The sequence below is a fragment of the Leptonychotes weddellii genome, chromosome 8, assembly GCF_054177405.1.
Source record: "Leptonychotes weddellii isolate Sample4059 chromosome 8, ASM5417740v2, whole genome shotgun sequence".
Taxonomy (NCBI): domain Eukaryota; kingdom Metazoa; phylum Chordata; class Mammalia; order Carnivora; family Phocidae; genus Leptonychotes; species Leptonychotes weddellii.
This window is the reverse complement of record NC_138376.1, coordinates 31665481-31690273: the sequence shown is the minus strand read 5'-3', so window position 1 is coordinate 31690273 and position 24793 is coordinate 31665481. Positions and strand designations below refer to the sequence as shown.

General features: G+C 44.7%; 1 protein-coding gene across 20 annotated transcripts in view; it reads left to right on the top strand.

The window, feature by feature from the left end:
• TRERF1 (transcriptional regulating factor 1) overlaps positions 1-24793 on the top strand; it is a 200785-nt gene that overhangs the window by 68807 nt on the left and 107185 nt on the right. For 15 of the 20 annotated variants that reach the window (XR_014147661.1, XM_081828239.1, XM_081828241.1 and 12 more), the window contains one exon: positions 11620-11702. The exons of the other annotated variants lie outside the window; for them this stretch is intronic. The gene's annotated coding sequence lies outside the window, so the exon portion shown is untranslated. The remainder of the gene's footprint in view (positions 1-11619; positions 11703-24793) is intronic. 20 annotated transcript variants of the gene reach the window in all.

Here is a 24793-nt window from a genome sequence, read left to right as displayed (position 1 = left end):
TCTTGTCCCTATCGATTCAGTCCTGTTTGTCCTTGCCCAGGGATACTCCTCCTCCCCTGTCCCTCTCACATATCCTGCTGCCTTCCCCTCTGTCCCCGTTGTCATAGCCCCATCATTCAGGACCCAGTGTAGCTCAAGCTCTAGCTCTTTGAGAATCCCCTTTAGTCAGTATTAAACACTCTTTCTTCATATTTTTTGTGGCTCTTGGATTCTGAGATCTTTCTCTTAATCATCTTTGGATCTTCGGGGCGCCTGGGTGGCTCAGTCGGTTAAGCGTTGGCTCAGGTCATGATCTCAGGATCCTGGGATTGAGTCCTGCATCGGGCTCCCTGCTCATCCAGGGAGTGTGTTTCTCTCTCTCCCTCTGGCCCTCTCCTTACTTGTGCTCTCTCTCTCCCTCTCTTACTGTGTCAAATAAATAAAATCTTTAAAAAATAAATCATCTTGGGATCTACAATGCCTGACACAGTGCTTGTACATGGTAAGCACTTAAATGTGTGGTGTTTTTTTTTTAAAGATTTATTTATTTGAGAGAGAGAGCATGGGCAGGAGGGGCAGATGGAGAGGGAGAGAATCTGAAGCAGACTCCACACCCAGCACCGAGCCCAACGGTGGGCTTGATCTCAAAACCCTGAGATCGTGACCTGAGCTGAAATCAAGAGTTGGATGCTTAACCGACTGAGCCAGCCAGGTGCCCCATCACTTAAATGCTCTTGAACTGCACTGAACCATGACTGTGTTTGGTCCTTCGAGGGAGTGGGGAGTAACAGAATCAGTAAGAGAGATGCTGGGGAGATTACAAGTCTTAGGAATGATTTGATAAGAGATAAGAGAATAGCATTTGTGGTGTGAGGGACTGACGTCTGAAGCCTGCTGCCCACACACGGGGGTATCGCAGAACTTCCTGTCACGTGAGATGATGAACAAAGGGCATCTCCAGGGTAAATTTTACCCAAGCAACCCATGCTTGCTTACCCAAGCATGCAGTTGAGGCTTCCATGGAGTATCCTTTCCTGAATGACCTCTTAGATTTCAGACTTCCATCCTTAGTCAGAGGACCTGCATGAACACATAGTTATTGAGTGCCTACTGTGTGTCAGGCGCTAATCTAGATGCTGTCACTTTGTTGTAGCTCCGTTGTGTGATGGATTTGGAGGGGCACATCCAGAGAGGCTCCACTGTATGATGGATGTGGAGGAGCACAGGGCCTTTGAATATACCCTGCCTGGGCTAGGAGAGTTGCTTTTCCCTGAGCCTCTTGGGTTTTACCCAGATTCCTAAGGATGTTAAATTCCCATATGATTGCTCATGGGCAAAAGGCATTGGTGCTTCCATCGTGAACACTGCCATTTACATTCTGCCTCTGTGGGGAGGAGGGAAGTGAGCATGAGACAGGGCTGCATGAGATGGCTGGCACATGCCAAGGGTTTAGCTGGAGAGACTTTAATGAAGAGTATTTAGAGAAGTGAGATCAGAGTTAGACAAGCCAAAGGATAAGGGGCACCCTAGGGCTGGCCATAGTGGGAAGCTGTTACCTACCTCCCCTAGGCTGGGAGGAGGGAACTCTAGAGAAGGGGCCCCCCAAAATAGCCATGATCCTGAAGGGATACAGCTACTGCCAAACTGGCAAGGTAAAAGGAAGAGGGAAAGAAATGCTTTCCCTTTATCCAAATCCACCTGGAAGCCTGGGGAGCCCTGTTGATGCGGTCTCTGGTCCCATCAGAGCAGAGGACAGTGTGTGTGTGTGTCAAGTGGAGAAGACCCAACCCTGGCTGCCTGGGCATTCTAATGCTTAGCTGACTCCTACATTTCTTAGGTTAGTCAGCATGTGACCAGTCAACCAGTGTTCACTCCTTCCTGAATCATGGCTGTTATCAAGCAGAAAGTGGAATTACATCAGCAGGATGGGCATTGGGTAGTTTTGACTATAGCAAGAAAAACAGATCATATTCATTGATGGCAGGCACTGAGCATCCTAAGCATTTTATGCACGTCCTCAATAAATCTTTACAGTGACCCCAGCAGGTAGGCACTATTGTTATCCTCATCTTCACCATGTTACTGGTAAGGTCATGGGACTGAGAGAGCCAGTAGGTTGCCCAGTGGCATAGCTAACAAGAGGCAGAGTTGGGCTCTGAGCAGTTCTGTCTGACTCGTGAACACACATTAGTGACCTCTCAGTGCCGCACGGTCTCATTCCTCTGCAGTGGGGGCCTCCCCACCCTGTGGTCAGTGCCACATGTGTGCTGGTCCCACTGCCTGGGATGGTCTTCCTACTTCCTCTCCACTTGACCCAGTTGAACCCATTGTCAGGATCCAGCTCAGATCTCACTTCCTCTGTGAGACCTTCTCCAACCTACAGCCCGCTATACCTCTTCTTCAGCAATCCATGACAGGTAACATCCACCATATCCTCAGGGGATTATCCGGCTATTTTGAGTGTGTGCCTCTCCTCAATCTCCAAGAAGACTCCCAATTTTCATTGATAGGTCTTAGGTCCTGAGTTTTTTTTTGAACTCTCCACTCACTCAAATGGTTGAATTGAATAGACTTTAATAAAGTAATTATTCATGGAACTGTAGGGTTAAGGGAAACAGCGTGGTAGTCTGGTGCCCATGGACCAATACCCGGGGGATGGGGAGGGGTGGGGGCAGGAGGAAGCAAGCCATTACCACTCCAGAGCCGGAAGGAATTTCCTCAGAGCAAGCGGTCATGGAGCCCAGTGATGGCTGTCACCCTGGGAAAGGGGTCACATGGTAGGAACCAGTGGATCTGAGGATTGTTTTTCTACTCAGTTAGTAAATGCCCACTGAAAGCCAACAGGGAGGATTTTTTTTTAAAAGGAAAGAAAAGAAGCTAGAACAGAGCCCAGTAGGAGCTTAGGGTCTAGTTGAGTGTTTGGGGGACAGGAGGAGAAGATAGGCACATACCCCTTCCTAAAATAGCACAACACTTCTGCAAAGCGGTATTTTCTCCCTGGGCAGATGAGCATACCATTAGCTAAGACTCAGGCACCATGGAGGTGGACATTTGAGGAGTCAAAATTATTGAAGGCTTCCTTCTTATGGGATAGGAGGTGGTGCTGGCCTGGTGGCTTCCATGAGTATTTCCCAAAAGGCCTCACACAGGCCACAGAGGCATCTAGGTCTGTGGCTAGTCTGTGTTTCAGCAGTTTTGAAGTTTCAGAGTTCTTAAAAAATGTCTCTTGAAGGTCCCAGAAGTTTGAATAATTGGCAAACATCCTTCATCTTTGGGGCTGACCTCAGGAGAGGCTTAAGCACCATGTCCCCCACACACCTCAAGAGTCACCCAGAGCCACTTAGGAAGATTTGATGTTGCACTGGGAGGACCTCAGTTTTCCTCTGTATGGTGTTGCTTAATCTCATTTCTTTTTTCTCTAGTCCTATTTCTCCACCCACTCCTGTTGGCCTAGACCCAACTAGACATTGGAAGGGTAGAGTGAATTGTGGGCAAGCAGTTGGAAGGATGAAAACCCTTTGGTTGGGCCTCTCTTTGCTAGCTCTTATACATTTTGGTGTTTAGTTTCTTTGGATTTTTCTCTCTGCTGGGTCTTGGACATGCTAGGAGATGCTCCAGACATCACCAAATGCCCCTTCCTTCTCTGAACACACCACACCTCCGCTGACCTCCAGGCCTTTGAGCTCCTGGTTCTTTCTGCCTGGAAGATACTCTCACCCCTCTTCATGGACTTGTTAGACAGTAGGGAGCATTGGGGACTGTGGAGAATTCCATAGTTTACACTCCATCTTAGGAGTTTCTGGGCTCCTGATCTAGAAGTTATGATTTTGATTGTTCCTTGGGAGTGGGCGTGGCTGCTTGCCTTGGCAGAGACTCAGGAAGGAAACCAGTAGGGGTTGGTGACACAACCTAGGTGGAAGCTTAGAAGCAGGGGCCAGAGGAGACACTCAGGTGAGACAACTGATCCATGGGGCTGAAATTCAGGGAGAAGGGGGAGATGAAGCTGAGGAGTCCAGACGGGTCCCGGAAGAAGCTCTACAGCTGGCCTAAGGCACCTCTTGTGCATCTCTTCTTGGGGACCGGCAGGGCCTGGGTGTGGCTCGGGGTCAGTTACAGTGGTAGGCTCAGTCCTGGAGAGAGACAGCTTTCATTTTACAAAAAGGAGATTTTCTACGTACCAGACTGGGACCTGCTCTGACGCCTTGCTTCTCAATGCTGTGTAGGTTTCAGAGATCAGATAATGCTTAGGTTCGGGTTTTAAACTTTCATTATTCCTTCGTTACATAAATAAAACATAATAAAGATAAGCAAAGAAGAAAGGGAACTGAAATTAATGTCACCCATCATCCATCCACCCAGACATTTCCATTTAGAACTTGGGTAGGGAGACTCCCCAGGCGATTTTCTGTACTTAGAGTGGAAGCAAACCACTTAGATGGTATTTGTAGATATATTTTGTAACCTGGTTGTGTGTGTGTGTGTGTGTGTGTGTGTGAGAGAGAGAGAGATTTGTCCCTTTAAAAAAAACAAATGCTTGCCCCAAATTAAAACTGAAGGGGATAAAGAGAACTCCCCTTGCCCTCCTCTCCTCACCCCTAATTCTATTCCTCAGAGGTAGTCCTCTTTAAAAGTTTCCAGTATATCCTTGATTAGGGAAAAATGTGGAAGGGATAAGATGCATGAAATGACAAACTGGAAATATTGGTTGTTGTAACTTGTGCAAATATTAGCTGTCACGTGTCAGGAGGAAGGTGAAGGGTGGGTTTGGAGGGACTGAGAAGTAGTTTGTAGTTAGTGAAGTGGCTTTCAGAAATAGATATTGCAGAGCTGGGGAAAGGAGGAGAAGGCAAATTTTTGAGGCCTGGCTTTTGTTTGGGTTTGTCACATGGATGTCGGGGAGGAGCAGGGTGAGTGGAGGTGAGGGAGACTGCAGGCCAGGGCCAGATACTATCAAATCTTACCTCCTGGGCGGGGATTGGAGTAGGGAGGGTGGCAGGGATGCAAATGAGCAAGAGACCTGTCAGGAAGCAGTGACAGTAATTGGTAGATATTTATAAAAATACCCTTGCTTGACAAAACAAAAAGTTGGTAACTCTGTGTTAGTCCCCCAAACTAAAAAAAAAAAAAAAAAGTCTCAGACAAATCTTTGAATACTAAGAATCTGAGCGAGACTATAGAACTGGATGGGGAGTTGTCAATGTCACATTTGGTTCTGGTTTTGTCTCTGGCTATGCAGCCTTGGACTGTACCTTAATTTGTTTAGATCTCGGTTTTCTTATCTGCAGCGGATCAGTGGTTCTCAATCCTGGATGCACATTAAAATCACTAGGGAACTTTAAAAATACCCAATCCCAGAGCCCCATTCCAGCCCAAAGGTGTCTGAATCTTTGGGGGTGGGGCCTAGGAATTTTTTTAATGCAGCCAATGTTGAGAACCCCTGGGTTAGGATTCTCCTACTTGCTCATTTTAGCCCCAAAATGTTACAGTTCTATGTATGGTATTATATAATTTTATTCCTTTCAAACACTGTGCAGCAATGTTATATAAACTTGTTACCTACCAAGAAGTTTTACTTTCTAAGGAAGACTCCCCATGATTCTCAGTAGACCAGTGATACAATGCCAGCGTCCTTTGCCCAGTGAGTTGGAATCATAAACATAAGTGAACCATCAATTAATTTTTGTGCCAGGAGTTGAGAGCATGGACTTTACTTTCTCATTCTCTCATTTTGAAAAAGCTACTGACTAGAGGCCTGAGTCCACTTCCATTTATAAAGAAGACCCTGCGGGCGCCTGGGTGGCGCAGTCGGTCAAGCGTCTGATTCTTGGTTTCAGCTCATGTCACAATCTCGGGGTCGTCAGGGTCGTGAGATCAAGCCCTGTGTTGGGCTCAGCAAGGAGTCCGCTAAAGTTTCTCTCTCCCTTCCCCTCTGCCCCTGCCCACTCTCTCTAAAGTGAATAAATAAATCTTAAAAAAAAAAAAAAAGAAGAAGAAGAAGAAGACGACCCTGAAAAGTTCAGAAAGGAGACATTACTGGAAATGTTTTCACTAGAATTGTATGTACCGTAAGTTCCGAATTAAGAGGTCCAGTCTGGGGAGTCTTTATCAGATCTAATTTCTGCATGGAGTAGGGGGATGTTGAAAGAGACTTGGTGCTGTTTTATCTTTACCATTGAAGTTTCTGGTTTTGTCTCTTCCTAAATGAGTCATTTTTTTTTTTTAAAGGAACCTAACTTGGGGAGGTGGGGAAACCACTGCCGGAGGTGCCAAGGAGGGGGTGGGCAGTGAGGCTGATCATCAGGGGACCGAGTTTATGCTTGGGCCTTCCACCCGGGAGGGCTGGAAGCGGGGACCTGTTTGCTGAGGGTGTGTCAAGACAAGAGGCACACAGCCTGGTAGGCGGTGAGGTAGTCGAAATGGAGTACTGTGTGGCGTACACTCACCAAGCATGTGGTCTGGTATCAGGGCTCCACCCACAGGTGCTGGGTGATTGTGAACTCTGGGGAAGAGACCTCCTGGTTTGCACTGTAGGTGGGGACATGGGACATAAATGGGGGAGGTTAGGCGAGTCCCTCTTTGCACTTACAGACACGTGAATTGAGGCTATGGTGCGCACGCCAGTGTGAACGGTGCAAATGCAAATGTTAGGGCCAGGCAGCATTTCAGAGCGGGAAAATGGCAGCCTGATGACCCCACGGTGAAGTGCGGGGGGTGGGTGCTGATGAAACATCCACTGGCCGGGCACCTCCACACATCACTTCCTCTTTCTGTGCTCACTTCTCCCGGCTGAGAAGTGACCCCACACACCTAAGTCCCCTGCCCCCCCCACCCCGGCCATGGCTGTTCAGGGTGTCCGCTGTCCTCACCGCCTGCGGACATAGGGCAAGGGCAGAGAGTGGGGAGCAGTTGCCAGACCCCGGCTTTGGAAAACCAGAGCAGCTCCGTGGGCTTTGGGCCACGTGCTTGAGGTGAAGAGGAACACAAGGCAGGGTGCTCCCTGATGCCCAGGAAGAGTTTTGTGCATTGGGAAGGCCGAACGGACGCGCTCCTTTATGCCACACGGACCCCCTCAAGGTGCTGGTTTTCATCTTTGCTGAGGGGTGTGGAACCTCTTTCAGCCGTGCCTGCATGTTTTCTAAGTTTGTCACAAACTTCCTGTTTGGGTATGGTCTGAGGCTCGAAGCTTTGTTGTGTTTTGAAACCCGGGCGTTCACAGAGGTCCGGCGCTTCTCTCTTAGAGGCTGTGGGGTGGCCCCTTTGTTCTCCTTCCTTTTGCTGACGGTTGCCATCTTTCTTTGCAGACCTTCTCTCTGGGAAGTGCCCGGTAGCCTCTGTTCTTGTTCTCATTATCCACGGGTGAGAGCTGTGAGGTTTGAAGGCTGGGAGGAGGGAGGGGGGCAACATTTACTGGGCCCCTTATATAAAGCCAGGCACTGTGCTAGATGTTTTTATACGTGTGTTGTATTTAGGCCTCAGAGCAGCTCATGCGGACCCAGGCTCAGAAAGGTTAAGTGACCAGCCTAAGATTGGCCAGCCCCTGGGTGACAAAGTCAGGATTGGACCCCAGGCCTGACTCGAGAGCTCCTTATTTCAACTATGTCATGAGGAACCCCCTGAGCCTTTGGTTCCACCGGTTTGAGGAGATCTTGATTTCTTATTGGAACTCTTGGCAGACAGCATCACCTTGACCCCTGTAGTTTTCTCCCAGATCTTGTTATTCAGGGGCTGCCCGTTCTCTCCGTACGGGGTATGATTTGATGGCCCTTGAGTGTTTTGCTGACTTTGATCTTTCCCATTCATCCTCTCCCTGGGACCCCACGAAGCCCAGAATTACTGTGTGGTCTGTGGCTGATGACTGAAATGGGTTAGGGCCAACTCCCAATTCCCCAGAAATGGAGTATCCTTTTTCCTCCTTCTGGCCACCTGGCACTGACCATTCCTCTGGTCACCACAAGCCCCACTGAGCTGGATTTCTCACATCTCAAGCTCTTCCCTTGAAGAGGGAAGAAGAGATGATATCTTTCTATGTCTATGAAAGCATGTGAAGGGGTAGCTAAGGAAGGATGCCAAGACCTTGGATATGTGGGAGCAGGAAGAGGAGGGGGAGCTAAATCTAGCGCTCTCCTTCTCACTGGGATAGCTCTTACAGGATGCCACACTCCGGGTGCTCCTGCAAAGGAACAATGAGTACACTTCCAGAAACTTCAAGACGGCCCTGTGTCCCTTCTTTTGCCCATTCCAGTTCTCTTCTATTTTCTGAAAAACTTCTACAGCCGTATCGTCTGCGCTTCATCAGCATTTTTCTGTAGATCAAGCAATGTTTACCAGTTAAGAGACCCTATGTTGAGCAATGGATAATTCCAAGCATTTTCAACACAAATATCACTCACCCTCAAAGGGTTTGCAGTCTACAGGGAAGGGAAATGCAGTGGGCTCAGAACAGCGGGGAGGGCTAAGAAGCTGGGGTGGTGCCGCTCAGTGGGCTGCAGGAGAGGGCCAAGAGCCAGGGGTGAGAGGGGCAGGGCTGCAGGGGGAGGAAGGTGTGGGGCCCTGGGGCCTGAGGGGCCTGGAAAAGGGAGGGGCGTACCGGATGGGGTGGAGCAGAGGGTGCCTGTGGGAAACAAGATTGAAGAAGTGTTTGTGAAGGATCCCAAGGAATGGCTGTGGAATTGGAAATTTTCCCGCCTCGGGAGCTGTCAAAGCCAACTGAACAGGATGGGGCTAGGTAAAAACGGTGCTGTAGGAAGGCTCACCTGGCTGGCTGCCCTGGAAACGGGGAATGCCGGGAGACGAGTAAGAACACATCTATCCTGTTGAATTTTAGGAGAGAAACTTTGAAGGCTTGGGCTGGGGTGGTTGACATGAATATAGAAAGGAAGACCGAGAAATGAAAGGTTTCAAGCCCCAGCTCTGCCCCTTGCTGCCCATGTGACCTTGAGCAGGTTACTTAATTTCTTGAATCTCCATTTCATCGTCTGTGTGTGGAAGCTAATAACACTTCACAGGATGGTCGTGTGAGGGTTTGGCTTGTGTGGTGGCAAGCACACACGTTGTGGCCGGTGCTCAGTGGAGTCTGAGTCGTCCTGTGGGGGATGAGGCCCAATTTGTGACCTGTGGGGCGTCAGGGGAGTGTTCAGAGGGCTTTCTAGGGGCCCAGAGCCTGGGACAGTGATGCAGCCTTGACAGAAGTGGACGGAGCCTGTTGGGGCCTCCGGATTCAGTGTAGGGAAGACTCTCCTAATCAGGCTGCTGAGGGCCTGTCCAGAACCCCCACAGCCCTGCGGATTGTGTGTCCGTGAAACCACGGCTTCTGGGTTCAGCTGGGCCCTCAGTGCTGCTGGCCAGCAGCCAGCTCTCTCTGCAGCCCTGGTCCCCACTGGCCACCACGCCCTCAGGTGAGACACTGAGGGCATAAAATTTAAGAGGCTCCCGGTTTTAGGGCTGCCCCAGCACCTGCATGATTCCCCTTAGTGGAATGTTCCACACCGCGCCCCCTGTCGAGCTCCTGTCTGCCCTTCTTCACTCAGGAGACAACCTGGCTTCATTTATTCATTGACAAATTCCAAACAGCTCAGCTTTGAGCCCACTCAGGTTCCTGCCTCTGCTCCCTTGTGGGTACTGACATTGTGGCTCATCCCAACCTGATTTCCTTCCACTCAGAGATGGACGCATCCCTCCTCCTGGCCAGAGAGAACCTTCTTCCTGTACATGAGTCCTCCCCATCTCCTGTAGCTCCTGGGACCTCACCCCCTGGCTGGGGTTTCAGCTGGCTGAAACCAAACCCCAAACCTTCACCCTCTCTAGTTCTCATTCCCTTTTCTCCTCCCCTTAGAGACAGGTGTCTGGAAAGAATCTGCCCTCAGGTTTTGCTCCTTAGTTGACACAGCCCACTCGGGCTGCTTTCTGCCTGTGGGAGGTGTGCTGGGCCCAGGGAAGGGACCTAGTTGGATTTGCTGCAGAGGGCTCCCGCCTTCCACAGGAACTGCCTCCTGTCAAGTCACCCAGTGCCATTCTAGTTCCTCAGGCTTGAAACCCAGGAGTCACCGTGACTCCCCGCTTTCCCTCACACTCCACATCCAGTCTACCAACCAGCAAATGATGTCAGCGGCTTCTTCAAAATACATCCAGACTCACCCCTTCTCATTTACCTCCACCGCCACCCCTTTGGTCCAAGCCAGCAGCTTCTCTCCTTGGATTATTGCAATGACTTCCTAACTGGTCTCCCTACTTCCACCCTTGCTTGCCTTTCTAGAATTCACCTATTATGGGGACTGAATTGTGTTATGAGTTGGACTGCATCTCCCCCAAATTCCTTTGTTGAAGTCCTAACCCCCAGTATCTCAGAATATGACCTTACTTGGAAATAGGGTCATTGTGGATGTAATTAGCTGTTGAGATGAGGTCATCCTGGAGTAGGGTGGGTCTCTAACCAGTATGACTGGCGTCCTTATAATAAGGGGAAATTAGGAAGCACGCACTCACACGGGGAGTACTCCCCTGTGTGAAGATTGGAGCTCTGCTGCCGCAAGCCCAGGAGCTACCAGAAGCTGGGAGGGGGGCCAGGAACAGATCCTTCTCTAGCGCCTTCAGAGGGAGGGAGGCCCTGTGGACACCTTGATCTCGGGACTCCTGGCCTCCAGAACTGAGAAAATACGTTTCTGCTATTTAAGCCACCCAGTTTGTGGTACTTTGTTATGGCAGCCCGAGCTGACTAATACACCATGCTCCCCACAACAGCCTCAGTGATCATTTAAAAATCACTCTTCTGCTCAAAAGACTCGTATAGTGTTTCATCTCTCTCAAAATAAAAGACAAAGTCCTTGAAATGACCTTCGGGGTCCACATGACCTGGCCCAGCCTCTTCCTTGACCTTTTCTTCTACTCTGCCCTTCTCCAATTTTCTCTAGCTAGAATGGCTTCCTCAAACATCATCCCAAGCAAGCTCCTTCCTCAGGACATCTGCACTTGCTCTTCCCTCTGCCCGGAACACTCTTCTCCTCGGGCATCCTTCACTTTCTTCAGGTTCCAGTGACAATGTCACTTTCTCAGTGAGACCCTCCCCCACAACCCCAACCCTTCCTATTCCCCTTCCCCATTGTACTGTTCTTTGTAGCATTTATCAGCACCTGACATTTGTTTAGATTTTTTATCTTCTTCCCTCACACTGGTCTACAAACTCCCTACAAATAAGGGGCATGGTATTATGGTAATGTCCCAGGGCCTGGAACATAGTAGGTGCTCAAGAAATAGTTTCTGAGAGATTTATTTGTGGAATGAAAGAAGCCAAGAGAAATCAGAGGTGCAAAAAGAGGAAGTTGTCCAATGTCAAAAGTAGCAAAGAGTCCAGAAAGATAAGGAGTGAAGTGTCCATTGGGTGTGGCAATATGGAGTCACGGTGACTCCTGGGTTTCAGGCCTGAGGAACTAGAATGGCACTGGGTGACTTTCTCTCCTACATTCTCTTCTCCCTCGGGCACCTTCCTCAGCAGTCTTTCAGGGGCCTCCTCCTGGGCCGGTCCATCTGCTGTTGGATTCTTCAGGGCTCCATCCTTGGCTGCTTCTCCGTTCTCTCCTGATCGATAGGATCTTTCCCATGTTGAAGCCAAATATCCTGAATGTGCTTTTTGGGTCACTCCTACAGGCCCTGGCTCTCTCGGATGCTGAAGGAGGAAGACATGGAAGCAGGACGACCCTGAACGATTAAGCCTCTTAATCCTGAAACAGGTAGCTGCTGTGTAATGTTTTGTGATGAAGGGATCCTTGAAAGCATTCCTTGGATATCTGGGGAATGGAAAATGCCCCGAGAAGGGGAGGAAGGCTGCTGTGGGCCTGGATACTCATAACTTGCTGGGAAAGTTTCTTTGGGAAATGGTCAGCGGTAGTGGATTCACATACTGACATTCAGCATCACTCGGAATGGGGCTGAGGGCATTGTGCCTTGTCTCTCTTGACTTTGCAGAGTTGTGAATATGAGGGAGCCAAAGGACATTCATGGATGGTAGCTCTAGATGTGTTCAGGGGGGATTAGACCTCTCTGGAGAATTGCAGTACAGAAGGCTGCTCTGAGAAACCCCCCAGAGTCTGTAAGAGGCAGATTATTGGACCAAGGAGCCTTTGAACTGGCCCTGGGACATTTCTAGTGGTCTTTTTGTTTGTTTGTTTGTTTGTTTTAAATCAGCTCTAGCCCTGCGTTCTCTTCCATGCTCAGCAGTTTGTCCCTCTAGAAAATGGGCACATAGCTGGGATTTCCCCTGCCAGGCCCCCTCAGAAGTTGTCTGAAGCGTCAGTAAGTTTGTGTATACACAGACTTTTTTTTTTTAAATGTTTAAACCCTGGTGTAGCAAGGGATGGCTGTTTTCCACAATTCTCAGTGACAGCGGGGAAAGGAGGGTGGTGGGTGTCTAATTTGATTCTCTTGGTATGTGCAGGTTATTTTTCTTGGCAAGGGCCACACTTTTCATCTCTCTTATGTGAGACTCAAAGTTGATTGCTTCTGTTTTCTTTTTTGTTGTGCTTGATTTTGATTTAATTTTTAAGCTACCGCGTCTTGGGTTTCCAGTAAGAAACAGATGGTGTATTCAAATGGAGTCATCCAAAAGACTGCCCTGAAGGGACTGTTTATAGTGGTGTAGGCAGGGTTAAGAGAACCCATCACAGGATGTGGAAGTATCCCAGGGCTAGCGGTATCGGGGAGCTGTTACCATGCCTAGTCCTGAAAGAAAGAGGGAAGGATTGGTTATTAGAACTGGAAAGAGAAGCTCCATGGAAAGGTTCTCTCTGGTGGAAGGATGCAGTCAACCTTCAGCAACACAGCTGGGAAAGAGCCAAGAGAATAAATATCCTCACCGAACTCCCTTGTCCTTTCTCCCATCTCCTGATGGTGCCTCCCATTAGGCACACTCAGCCAGAAGCTAGAAGGCAGGGAGCCATACTGATGCTGTCCACAGAGATCAGACCCTTGGGGGGCACAGAGCTGATTGCAGAAGGGGGGATATAGGGGTGCAAATTGGAAATAGCTGACCAAGCAAGAGATGCAGATTGCTTGAATTATATCACAAAGGATGTTTCTATCCAAAGAGGGGTTTTTGTTTGGTGGAGTAAGTGAAACTTTGCATTATAAGGTCAGCCACATAGAACTGTTGGCTGTAAGGGCTGGGAGGAGCAACAAAATTCCTCTAGTCAAACTTCATCCTTTTTACAGTTGGGAAGACCCAGGAAAGTCAGGTGACTTGCCCAAAGCCACTCATGAATTCTTGAAAGTGTTTCTTGAAAACCTGTTACATTTTAAGGAAAAAACCAACACAAAACCACTTCAAACATTTTAGAAACAGTGTCAAGTAAAATCCAAGCACATGGGGAGAAAGCTGTCAATTAGTGCTTTTTTTCCTCATTTATCAGTTTGGATCCTCTGGGGTTGTGACCATCATAAAACCAAACCAAAGGGGCTCCCACAGCACAGGGAATTAATTAATGGACTCGTGTACCTGCAAAGTTCAGGGATGGGATGGACTGCATTGTGGGTGTGAAATAGCTCAACATGACATCAACCATCCAGTTTCTTTCCATCTCTCTGTCACTCTTCCATGATGTCAGTTCATCCTCAGGGAGGCAGAATGGCTGCGGAAGTTCCTCGGCTCATAGTTGCATCCCTCTGGCCAGAAGGAAAGAAGTATCCCTGCCAGTAACTCCTTAAAAGACTGAGAAAGTATCTTTCCCAGAATTCCATCCCCTGCAAGCCAACCCTGGCATTTCATTGGCCGGAGTTAAGCCACGTGCTCATTCCTCAGCCAATCCCAGTAGTCAGGTGAAAGCCGTCTATTGATTGGCAGGGGCGGGAGGTTTTTCTGATTGCTCTGTCCCTCACCTGGGGGAGTGCATAAGCTTTCCCTAAAGCACCAGGGCTGGGAGAAGAGGAGGAGGGGACAGAACTGAGTATTGCTGGGGAAGAAGGGAAATGGGTACCTGACATCCACTATACTGTGTCATCTATAGAAACTTCCTAATTTGGAAGTAACAGTGAGAGGAAACCTGCTTTTAACTAGTGAAAGTCTGAATCTTAACTACGGCAGCATAATTTCAGACAGAACCTTCCCAAACAGTTCCTGCTGGAAGGCTTGCAATTAGCATCTGCTTTTCAGTATGTCTGAAAACATAGGCTCTTCTAGTAGGTTAACCATGCTTTCTGCAATTCTGCTTAATTTCTCATATGCTTATTCAACCTTTTTATAGCCAGAGTAAACACTGAACTCAAATTCTGGGTTAGTGGGGATTAAATTACATTAATGAATCTCCTCATTGAAACCTTATCTATAGAATGGGAGTAAGAATAGTACTTCCTTTATAGATTTGTTGTGAGGATTAACTGAGGTAATCCAAGTGAAGTGTCCAGTGTCCCAGTAGCTGGCCCAATAAATGTTACCTTTATTAGCATCCTGTGTCTCAAAATATTGTCACATTTATGTGTTTATGTGCACATATAATCTAGGAAATTAACTCTCTTCACAACAAATATATTATTTGTCACTGAATAGTTTAGTTAGAGATGAGGTAAATCAAGGTATTAAAAAAGTTAGTGTTTATGGATTTTTTTTTTTTCCTCTGGAATGGTACTTATTTTAGAATTCATTTTGGGGGAAATCTAATAAAAGAAAATTTTAGGTAGCGTACAGTTAAGTTAAAGGTAGATAGAATCCCTGGGAAAAAAGGGGATTTTCATTTTACAGTCACTTATTAACATATTCTTAGTTGAAAAGTTTTATAAATAGTTGAAGGCCTGTTAATGACGTATCCCAGCTGATTTTCTTGCCTTTGTTCTCAGTTTGGAGGCTCTGGAGAGAGCAAGTGACCCTCCTCAGCTTTGACTTCCCAAACCAGCCATGCCATTGGGCTTTTCTGGGTGGATGGATTTTAGGATCACTTGGATCGGGTGAGATGCTGCAGTAGCAAGAAGCTAGTCTTGGGCATTTATTTCAGTTTAATTTTAACTGACAAAATGCCGTGAATTGTTCTATAAAGCCTTTGGTACCATAAGGCCGACTTCTCAGAATCTCAGCAGGGTGAAGTGTCTTGATTTGGGGGTTCCCAGATTAATGGTACCCTCAAGCTTTAAAAGCACCTGTGTTTCAAAACCAGGAGGAGATAACTTGTTAATGAGGGGTGGGTAGGGTGCAATGAGGGGCCTGCAGATAGAGGAAAAACTTGCAGAACAACCAGGAACTTATAGACCACAAGTTTATAGAGCCTAAAAGTTTTCATACTCTCTCCCCTGCATATTGACTACAATTAGTCTTAAATTTTCTATAGGTTGTTTGTTGGCCCTGAGGATGGTCACCATTGTGGTAACTAGATGAGAACTAGTAATAACTAGACGATTGACCCTAAATTCCTTGTTTCAGACAAGTGGTTCTCATACATAGATCACTTGGATGAAGAAACTGTCAAAAAAAATTGGGAGGGATTGGCCTAGGGCTACCAACTTCTTATTTTGCCATCCTTAGTGGAAGGATGTTTTGAAATATCTAACATTAGCACAATTATCATACAAGAAAGGAACATTTTTTTTTTTCTGATATCACCTATAAAAACTACATCATATTTGGGCCCGGTGCTGCAATCTGTGGGTAACAAGCACTGGGGAGATGGGGAGGTATTTACTTAATGTGCAGTGTAGGGGGGAAATCCAACTTTTTTGAAGATTCTCTTAGAGCCTAGGAGTTCTCTTAAGTCATGTCTTTTTTTGACTTAAAGGAGGAGAAATTCACTTGAACACAAGTCTTGATGAATCCAGTTCATTTTACAAAGAAGGAACTGTTTACTCTCAAGTCATTAACTTAGAATTGTTAGTATAATTTTCTACCAGTAGAAAGAAAATCTTGCAGTACCTAAGTCGTTCCGATTAAAAGGTATATCAAGAGTTTTTCTTTTTCCACAGTTTGACCCTAAAAATGCTAAATGTTTAGTTGGATTTGGCCTTTCCTTGTGTGGTATATGCCTCTATGTGTGGGAAAGCACACACACACTCACACGGGAGGGGGTGGGGGGGAGGGAAGGAGAGAAAGAGAGAACTTAATTTGGTGAAAAGCCCCAGAAAGGAAAGGGTGCTTGTGAGAAAATCAGTGTGTGCATCAGTCAGTCGCTGGTAAGCGTTAATACTTGTAGTAACAATTGCATCTTGGAGCTGCCAACAGAGTATGACTTTTTAAGATGTCTTTTGGAGTCATTAAAAAACCCCAAACATACACCCAACCACCCCTGGCATCCAAAACAGTAATAAAACATTCCTCTTTCTGCTTCACTTCACATGCTTGCTTGGCTTTGCCACAAACATGTTTTGCCTTCCAGCCAGGGATTAAGCTTCTGTGTGAGGCCATGACTGGTGTGAAAGCAACTTCTCTGTCATTGTTGAGGGGGAGAAAAAAACTGCTTGCATGCTTGTGTGAAATCCTGAATGGAATTACAGAATCGTAGTGCCAAAGAGGGTTTTGAGGTCCATGCCTTCCTGCCAGGCTATTTGAATGCTCATCACCCTGACTCACAAAAGGTAACCTAATCCTAATGTGTCAGTGGCCTCTAACATTTCATGGATCCTCTGTGAACAAGGACATGAACTAAGATGTGTCTTTCTGAAGAAAAAGCAGACCGTTCTGCAACACACCACATATGCAGTTCCTGCCCTGTTCACAGCCTCATTCTTGGGCACCGTGTCACTGTTTGAGTCCTGTTTATATTCTCACATGTGCTCCTACAGCACAGTCCTCACCTGTTTTAGTAGACACTCCACCTTTGTTCAGACTCCTTACCGCTTGTTTCTATTCGGGTGTCTCTCTCTCTCTACGGCAGGCTCTTCAGTGTGTATAGCTGTAGCTCAGTGTTCTTTTGGACAGACATTACCCCAACCCTCTTGCTTTAGTCAGCTTGGGCTGCCATAACAAAATACGACAGACTGGGTGGCTTAAAATAGAAATTTATTTCTAACAGTTCTGAAGGCTGGGAAGTCTAAGATCAAGGTGTTGGCAAGGCAGGTTTCATTCTGAGACCTCTTAATGTTGGCTTGTAGGTGGCCGCCATCTTGCTGTGTGCTCACTTGACCTCTTCTTTGAGCCCTTGTGAAAAGAGGAAGCTCTGGAGACTCTTCTTCTTATAAGGACACTAATCCCATCAGGGGGGCTCCACCCTTGTGACTCATCTTAACCAAGTTGATTCCCAGAGGCCCCACCTCCTACTACTATCAGATTGGGGGCTAGGATTTCAACATATGAATTTGGGTTGGGGGGGGTACGAACGGACACAAAGTTTCTGTGCATATTAATTCGGAATCTTTATTTGTGACTCCCTTGAAGTGCTTGCAGGGTCATTGGTCCAGGAGCCCTGCAGTAAGTAGAGAAAGCCTTAGAATTATTGCTTTGGAATAGGTACAGTGTCCTACAGGTGGCTTGGTGGATTACAAAATTGGAAGACCTTTACCACAGAATTCAAGGTGACCTGGGTAGACTAGTGATCTCCTTTTCTTTTCAGATCTTGGATTTCCTAAGTCCAAATGTCAGTGGTAAAGTTGTGGATGCCAGACTTGGTCAGCCTCAATGAAGTGTGGATGGGTCAGCATTCAGTATTCCCTGACCACCATCTATAACCTCCCTTCTGGGACTCTAAAAAGGGAGGTTCTTAGAATGAAAGCCTGGGAAAATGGGTTATTTCTTAGCACTTTATCCTCTTGGGCATTTACTTCTTTTTCATGGGGAAAGGAAGGCAGTAAATTATCCTAAAACTGTTCCCTGTTCCATTAGAGATCAATATCTTACTGTCATTTGAAATGTATACAAATATGGTAATATCCACACGGACACACACACAGAAACCTGTGCCAGGTGGAATATTTTAAAATATAAAAAGGCCTTTGAAAGTTCTTTTAAACTTTCAAGGAACAGGTAATTTCTGTGTTATACAAACTGTTCCAGGATTTAGAAAAAAGATGGAAAACTTCCAGATTCTTTTTTTAAGCGAACATGACCCTGATAACAAATCTGGCAAGCCCCCAGAGGGAAGCTGTATACCAGTCTCTCTCAGGAATGTAACAATTTTAGATAAAATTCTAGTGAGTAGATTTCAACAATAGGGTATGTGAATGTTCCACCATACCCAAGTAGGTTATGGAATGCAGGAATGGCTTCATATATATAGATTTTCATTTGATTCACATAAATTATTTAAGTAAAAATATGCAATAATCTCATTAATTCCAGAAGAACATTTCAGTCAATTCAACTTCTAAGTTTTACAAACCGCTTAAAAACAAGTATATAAAATGACCATTCCTTCATATGATAAGGAAGATTGAGTTCATACAGCCCACTGTCATTATACTTTTGGGGGGCCCCAATAAAGGCATTATGGGATATGGCTAAGATCGAAACAAAAAGCAAACGTAGAAAGTTATGAAAGTAGTAACTTTAGAGACTAAATACTGTAAAGAAAAAGATAAAATTGTCATTACAGATTGCTTAGTTGTAGATCAAGAAGGCTTAAAGAGATTACTTCTAGACGGGGAGATAAAAATGAAGGATTTGGAGGGGCACCTGGATGGCTCAGTAGGTTAAGCATCCGATTCTTGATTTTGGCTCCGGTCATGATCTCATGGTCTTGAGATCAAGCCCTGTGTCAGGCTCCACGCTCAGTGTGGCGTCTGCTTGAGATTCTCTGTCTCCCTCTCCCACTGCCCCTACCTACCCCTGCTTCTCTCTCACATGCTCTCTGACTCTCTAAAATAAATAAATAAGTAAAATCTTAAGAAAAAAACAAACAGCTAAGGCTTTGGATACTTCTGAAATCAGTTCATGAGTGTAATGCCATTCTTCTCAAAGTCCCATCAGGATTTTTAAAATTTCACAAGATGGTTTTCAGTCTATATGGAAAAATAAGTAGATGAGAACCTCAGGGGAATTCCGGAAATGGCTACAGGAGAAGGGTGTTAGATCTATTGGATATTACAGTAGATAGCACTACCAGATATTAAAATGCATAATGAAGTCTTTGTAATTAAAACACTGTGATGCCGGGGTAAGAGGAGGAAGGAGGTAAGTGAACCAGGACAGTTCAGAAGCAGATCCTTGCATAAATAATTTGATAAATCATAAAGAAGTCATCAGAATCAGTGGGGAAGGAAAGATTATTCAATAAATAATTTTGATGCATAGTTAGCAATTTGGAAAAAATCATTCTGACTTCACCAAATGAATTACATATTGATTAAACAATTAAGTGCAAAATGTAGAGGCATAGGAAATCTATAGAATTGAATATTGCTTAGAAACAAAAGAAAAACACTAGAACAGGAAAAGAATAGTCAGTCACACTACAGAAAAAAAAAAAATCAAAGATTTCTTCATGTAAAAAACCAATGGGGTAACAGTAGATTGGGAAAAGATCTGCAGTAACATGACAGAATTAGTATCTTTATTTTGTGACAAGCTCAAACAAATTAAAAAATACTAATTACAAAAATTAAAACCTTGTTGGAACACTTGAATAGATGACTACGTACAGTACCATACAAATATATGGGAAATGGTCAATTTTGTAATAAGAGATATGTAGATTAAAATGCCAGCAAAATACTATTTTAACATATTAGCCAAAGAATACATTTTTAATCGTAATCCCCAATTCTATTGGTGTTGCAATATCGTGAAACAGTTATACAATATATTAAAGAGCCATATTATTTATTCATACATTTTGATCCAGTAATACCACTTCCGTGGACCATCTTCCCACATTCCCTCTGTGAAAGAAATAATACACTATACTTAATAAGTTATTTAGACAAAGATGCTCCCTGATGCATTATTTACAAAGTAGACACACACACACACACACACAAAATTAATGTCCAACTGTTGGGTAACTATAAAGTAAAATATTCTTCTCTCAGCATAATACTATACTATAATTAACAATTATTTTGAAGATATGTAGTAATGTGACATGATATTTACAATATAATTTTATGTATAGAAATTGCAGTATAAATTGTGGTGTGGTTTCACTATGGAATACAGCTATATAGCTGCACAGTTAAAATTGAATGACCCATAGCTGCCTAGGACAACAGAAGAAGGATCTCAGGAACACAACTGTTAAGTAAAAAAGGAAGTTGCATTTGTTTCTCTTGCCTCAGGTGACCTGTTTAGAAAAAAAGTTGCTATGGCTGATGTCAAACAGGTTACTTGCCTGTGTACTCTTAGGGGATTTTTATGGTTTCAGGTCTCACATTTAGGTCTTTAATCCACTTTAAATTTATTTTTGTGTATAATGTAATAAGGTGGTGTAATTTCTTGCTTTTGCATGTTGCTGTCCAGTTTTCCCAACACCTTTTCTTGAAGAGACTGTCTTTTTTCCCATTGGATATTCTTTCCTGTTTTGTTGAAGAGTAATTGACCATATAGTTCTGGGTTCACTTCTGGGTTTTCTATTTTGTGACATGGATGGAGCTAGAAAGTATAATGCTGAGTGAGATAAGGCAGTCAGAGAAAGACAAATACCATATAATTTCAGTCATATGTGGAATTTAAGGAAAAACACAAATGAGCCAAGGGAAAAAGAGAGATTGAATGAGAAATCAAGAAACAGACTCAACTAGAGAGAACAAACTCCTGGTTACCAGAGGGGAGGTGGTTAGGAGGATGGGTTAAATAGGTGATGGGGATGAAGGAGTGCACTTATCACGATGAGCACAGGTGATGTATGGGATTGTTAAATCACTATATCGTATACCTGAAACTAATATAATACTGTATGTTAACTAACTGGAATTAAAATGAAAACATAAAATTGAAAAAAAATCAAGTTGCAGAAGAGCAACTTGATCCCAATTACATAAAGTTCAGATACATACAAAACTAGTGATAGTGTGTTTAGACATCCACATGCATGTGGCAAACCCTATGAGAACAAGCAAGCATAGACAAAAATTCAGGCTAGTGGGGGTGGGGGGAGGAGAGAAGAGGATGAGGGAGGAGCCCGTGGGAGCTATCTAGGGGATGGTAAAGTTCTCTTTCTCAAGCTGGGCTAGGGACATAGGTATATATATTATTGCTCTTTTTAAATTTTTAAATTTATTTTCTAAAGGTTTTATTTATTTGAGAAAAAGAGAGAGAGCATGAGTGGGGGGAGGCGCAGGGGGAGAGGGAGAAGCAGAATTCCTGCTGAGCAGGGAGCCCAAGGCGGGGCTTGATCCCAGGACCCTGGGATCATGACCTGAGCCGAAGGCAGACACTTAACCGACTAAGCCACCCAGGCTTCCCCTTTTATACCTTAGCATAAGCAAAAGTATTTTGCATTTTATTAAGCGTTTGCCTTCGGCTCAGGTCATGGTCCCAGGGTCATGGGATCGAGCCCCGCATCGGGCTCCCTGCTCCGCGGGAAGCCTGCTTCTCCCTCTCCCACTCCCCCTGCTTGTGTTTCCTCTCTCACTGTATCTCTCTCTGTCAAATAAGTAAATAAAATCTTAAAAAAAAAAAAAAAAAGCTACAAGTATTTTTAATGTAGTTAGTGTTAATTTAACAAAGGAGTATTAAAACCCATATTCACTGAGTACAATTATGTACAAAATCTGTATCCCTCGGGGCGCCTGGGTGGCTCAGATGGTTAAGCGTCTGCCTTCGGCTCAGGTCATGATCCCAGCGTCCGGGGATCGAGTCCCGCATCGGGCTCCCTGCTCAGCGGGGAGCCTGCTTCTCCCTCTCCCTCTGCCTCTCTCCCTGCTCATGCTCTCTCCCTCTCTCTCTCTCTGTATCTCTGTGTCTCAAATGAATAAATTAAAAAAAAAAAATCTGTATCCCTCATGAAGATGGGAAGAAAGCATAAAGGTAACAGCGACTGTGTTAGAGGAGTGAAATTATGGGTGGTTCAGTCTTTCATTCTCTTTCATTTCCAAATTTTCATTTACAGGCATACTTTGCTTTACTGTCCTTCAGGTTATTGCGATTCGCAGAGTTTTGTGGCAACCCTGCGTTGAGGGGTTATGTTGGTGCCAGGTCTCCAACAGCAGTTTCTCACTTTGTGTACCCGGGTCACATTTGGGTAATTCTCGCAGTACTTCAGACTCGTTCATGACTGTTTATATTTATGATGGTGATCTGTGGTCCGTGTTCTTTGATGTTACTGTTGGAGCCTGAGGAGGTGACTGAATTTCTGCAGTCTCATGATCAAACTTTCCTAGGTGAGGAGTTGCTTCCTGTGGATGAGCACAGAAAGTGGTTTCTTGAGATGGAATCTACACCTGGTGAAGATGCTGCTGAATTGACAGCAAAGGATTTAGAATATTATGTAAACGTAGTTGATAAAGCAGCAGCAGGGTGGGAGAGGATTAACTCCCAGTTTTGAAACAAGTTCTGCTGTGGGTAAAATGCTATCAAACGGCATCACATGCTACAGAGAAATCATTCTGAAAGGAAGAGCCAAATGATGCTGCAAATGTCACTGTTTCTTCTTTTAAGAAACTGCCACGGCCACCCCAGTCCTCAGCCACCACCACCCTGATCAGTCAGCAGCCACCAACATCGAGGCAGGACCCTCCTCCAGCAAAATGATGATAATTCACTGAAAGCTTAGATGACGGTTTGCTTCTTTTAGCAATAAAGTATTTTATTTTATTTTTTAAAAGATTTATTTATTTATTTGAGGGGGGAGGGGCAGAGGGAGAGAGAGTCTTTTTAAAAAATTTTTCATTGTTACGTTAATCCCCATACATTACATCATTAGTTTTAGATGAAGTGTTCCATGATTCATTGTTTGTGCATAACACCCAGTGCTGCATGCAGAACATGCCCTCTTTAATACCCATCACCAGGCTAACCCATCCTCCCACCCCTCTCCCCTCCAGAACCCTCAGTTTGTTTTTCAGAGTCCATCGTCTGAGGGAGAGAGAGTCTTTTAATCAGACTCCATACTGAGCTAGGAGCCCGACGTGGGGTTCCGTCTCACAACCCCAAGATCATGACCCTGAGATCATGACCCAAGCCGAAACCAAGGGTCAGATGCTCAACTGACGGACTGCACCACTCAGGCACCCCAGCAATAAAGTATTTAAATTAAGTTATGTACTTTATTTTTTTTTAGACATAATGCTATCGAACATTTAATGGACTACAGCATAGTATAAACATAACTTTTATATGCACTGAGAAATGAAAAATTCATCTGAAGCACTATTGCTACATTCACTTTCTTGCAAAGATCTGGAGCTGAACCCACAATATCTCTGGGGCATGCCTGTCTGTGCTTATGTTACATTTTTTTAAAAAGAAAGGAAAATTGAAGAGACTTCTGCAATTAAAGGATGACTTAAGCTTCCAGTGGAGTGAGTGCCTTTGCTCAGAGAGTGATAGACTTCACCACTGAGGCAGAAGGATTGATTGATTGATTGATTGATTGATTGATTTTAAGGATTTTATTTATTTGAGAGAGAGAGCACGTGCACGCACACAGAGTGGGCGGAGGGGTAGAGGGAGAGGGAGAAGCAGGATCTCCGCTGAGCAGGGAGCCCCACATGGGGCTCGATCCCAGGACCCTGGGATCATGACCTGAGCCAAAGGCAGATGTATAAGTGACTGAGCCCCAGGTGCCCCAAGATGGACTTGAAATGTAAAAGGAATGTATTTGGAAAAGTAAATGCATCCATGAATAGTCACTGAGCAGCATCTTTCTTGTGTGAGAAAGTCTTGCCCTAGCCTGTATTCTGAAAAAATCTCTTGGATACTGAGTTTACTGCCTTGCTGAAATGGATTAATTAGAAAGGCTGGCATTTCTTTGGGTTCCTTTAAAACATTTTTTAGCTTACTGTTTTGTCTGGTTACAAAAATAATACAGTGATTTGAGATAGTCTTACAAAAATTTAATGGAACCTGAAGTCAAGCAGACACTAGAACTAAACCTTGGTTGAAAGAAAATACAAGGGATAGAGGAAGATGTTAAAAGACACCATAAGGATGTAGTCAGGAAGTTCTTGGAACATATGCCCATACATTGCTCACAAATAAAATGGCATGGAAAAGGAGGGGCAGCACTATGTAATAAATTTTAAGACTTGAGAGATGACGTATCAACCAAATACCAAAGCAAATCTTGTTTGGATCCTGATTTAAACAAACCAACTGTGAAAAAGCATTTATGAGACAATTGGGACACTGATTGGATATTTGATATTGCAAAATTATTAATTTTTAGGCGTGACGTTGTTACTTATGGTTATATTTTAAAGATACATGCTGTAGTGTTTATGCACAAATAAAATATCAGATATTTACTTTAAAATAATTTAGTGGAGGGTTTAAATATATTAAATATAAAAAAGTCCATATTTTGGGGGTATTTATGGATGAGTGATATATCCAGGGTTTATGTTAAAATAATCCAGGTGTAGGGGCCATAGTGGAGTATAGATGAAACAAGGTCAGCCATGTATGATAATTGAAGCTGGGCAGTGAATACATACATTCTTGCTACTTTTGTATATATGTTTAGAATTTTTCATAATCAAATATAAATAAGAGTAATACATATTCACAGCTGAAAATGTATAAAGTATAGAAAAGTATAAAGAAGGAAATGAAAGTCACCCACATTCCCACCCCCTGGAATAACTACTCTCAACATTTTTATAAGAATCCTTCTATACTCTCCTTGCGCATTTACAATATATACTCCTATACATACACACCTTTGAACAAGAAATTATACTATCTATATTGTTTTGTATCCTGCTTTTTTATATTGTGGACACTCTTGTGCTTTAGTACATTTCGATCTTCCTCATAACT